The following is a 2,824-nucleotide window of genomic DNA, read 5'->3' on the forward strand; positions in this document are numbered from 1 at the left end:
TCCTCCAGCTGATGGTTGTATGCAGTAGTATGCCACATTGTGAATATCGACAAGGTTTGCAGTTTCTAGATCTTCTGGTTGTCCCGGAATCTTACCTTTGTCGGTTGGAGGAACAACAGCTGCTTCTATCATTTTATTAAAGCTATGCAGGTTTTTAATGGCTGAGGAGAAGCTATCCATTCTATTGTTTATATTTTCTAAGATTTTATCATTGGAAGCTAGTTTTCTAGATAAGCCCTCCATTAATTTAGCTTGGCTAGAAATTAACTCTATCAAGGGTGGTTGATTATTAAAATTATTATTACCTTGATAGTTACCTTGGTAATTACCTTGGTAGTTTGGTCTTTGTTGCTAATTCCATCCTTGATTCTATTGAGGACGATAGTAGTTATTGTTAATGAAGTTCACATCCTCATGGGTTTCAGGACAGTTGTTCCCTAAATGCCCAGTGTTGCCACATTCTTCACATGTCATGCGGGAATCATGAATGTGCATGACTTCTTGCTTCTCGTTGGCTTGGTCTTCGAGCTTCTTCATGAGCAGGTCCATCTTGGCAGATAGCATATCTACCTCCTTGAGTTGATGCATACCTCCACCTCTCTTACAGGTCTAAAGACATTCTTCATTCCAACCTTGGTTGGAGGCCATCTTCTCTACGAGAGCTATTGCACCTAGGATTGTGAGTGATAAGAAAGCACCTCCAGTAGCAGCATCCATGTTCTCATAGGTGCTGTTGGTCAACCCATGGTAGAAAGTCCGCATAAGTAGTCAATTCTCCATCCCGTGATGAGGACATTTTGATATGTAATATTGAAAGCGTTCCCATGTCTCAGGGACAGATTTATCATGTTGCTATTGGAAACTTGAAATTCTCCTATGTAGAGCATTGGTCTTGCCTGTGGGAAAGAACTTTGCTAGGAAGGCAGTGGAGTAGTTATCTCATGTGGTATTTCTATCTTTATTGGCATAGAACCATTGCTTCGCCTTCCCTAGGAGTGAGAATGGGAAGAGGTGAAGTAGTATGGCATCTCTAGATACTTCCTTGATGGTGAAAGTGCTACAGATCTCCAAGAAGTGTTGGAGATGAGCACTTGCATCTTCATGTGCCTTTCCACAAAACTGGCTAGCTTGCACCATGTTGATGAGAGCTGGCCTGAGCTCAAATCTATTATCTCCGACATTGGTTGTCGGTCTAGTATGGATGTTGGCTATAGTTGGAGCAGAGAACTCACCGAGAGTCTTGTTAGCTATGGCTTCAAAATCAGGTGTTAAGCTTCACCTTATCTAGTTATCTTCCAATTCTAAAACTAAGACTTTCTTGAGTTTGGCTCTAGTTCTCCTGATTAATGCTTCTAGATCTTCAATGTAGTTTGTCGAAAGGTCAAAACTGGTCATACATTACCCTACATAAGATATAAAAGTAGACAAAACAAGGGTAATCCTGCTTGAGCAGGGGAATATGGTTCCCTCAATCACATCAGTAAGTATAAGTTTATCAATATTCCTTCTTGCCTAGCTACCTTCCCGGCAATGGCACCAGAAATGCTTGTTGGTATTTCTTAACATCGCTACTAAGAACAAGGTTTCAAATTTAATCTCTAGCAATGACGCTGGAAATGCTTGTTGGTATTTACTTGTCACTTGGAAGAATGTATGAATGAAAAGGATCTGCAATCACATAGATAATATACCATTGTAGCACTTCACCCGGGAGTATTTCATGTATCGTTATTTATATTTTTACCATAGGAAAGGATAGGCAGTTGGAATATATTGATAACTTATACACAAGATGGAGAAATAAACCATAACCAAACTTATACTCACAATAGGGGTAAGTCAAGAGATAAATATATATGAGTGGTAAATTATAACTAATCATTGATCACTCAGAGTACTCCTTTCTATGGCATTAGCATGGCTAAGTAGAATATTAGAGGAATAATTCCTAACTCATTCTTAATTACAAGTCAAAGCATACGTTGATTAGTGCAATTACACTTAGTAGTCATGGCTAAGATTAACTTCATATCTACACATAAGGGATATTACTAAGGAAGATTAAGAATAGAGCTTGTCTTCCTTTGTAACTAGATCCTACTTGTCCTATATTCAGGGAGTGGACTACAAAGGACTCAACGGGAGTGTCACATCCACGATCTACCACATGGCCCAGAATATAGGGTGCATCCGTAGGTAAACAACGTATAAGCACCACGCTTACACAATGTCAACCACTCACCCTGTGTACACTAGAGCGAGCGCTATACAAACTTATGCTTGAACATAAAGACAATCTATCTATACTAAGCATATAATCAAACTAAATGATGAACATTATAACTAGGAACATGAATGATATAAAAAACATTGTCATAACAATTATAGCAAACATATAAAAGTAATGACAGATACAAACGAGAGAGGGGTACAAAAGCTATACTAAGCCACGCTCTTGACAAGATCAGGAGTCCAAGCAAAGCTTGCCTCCCTCTAGACCTAGCCTAGCTAGTTATGCCCTAGAATATGGTGGAGCTCTAAGGATGATTAGGGTTTCTGTCTTCTCAAAAGACTTGATCAGGGTTTGATTCTCTTGATGCCACAGGGGGTGGCAGGGGCTGTATATATAGGCCAGAGCATCAATCCTGAGCCCTCGGATCAAATCGACTTGAATGGATGGCGTAGATGCAACATAGGAGGCGGTGAAGAACTAACATAATGAGGCAGAGGCTGATAGGGGGCCCCATAGACCGGCCAACCCCACCTAGCGGCCTCTCGCCCTCCGCCATGGTGTGGTGTCTTCTGGTGTCCTATGGAACCTTCT

General features: G+C 40.5%; 1 non-coding gene across 1 annotated transcript; it reads left to right on the forward strand.

Moving 5' to 3' along the window:
• The first annotated feature begins 778 nt into the window (after positions 1–778).
• LOC136547684 (small nucleolar RNA R71) lies at positions 779–887 on the forward strand. The gene has a single exon (XR_010781648.1). It is a non-coding gene; the product is annotated as a small nucleolar RNA R71 (small nucleolar RNA).
• Positions 888–2,824: the final 1,937 nt, after the last annotated feature.

This window comes from Miscanthus floridulus, chromosome 3, assembly GCF_019320115.1.
Source record: "Miscanthus floridulus cultivar M001 chromosome 3, ASM1932011v1, whole genome shotgun sequence".
NCBI classification, from domain to species: Eukaryota; Viridiplantae; Streptophyta; class Magnoliopsida; order Poales; family Poaceae; genus Miscanthus; species Miscanthus floridulus.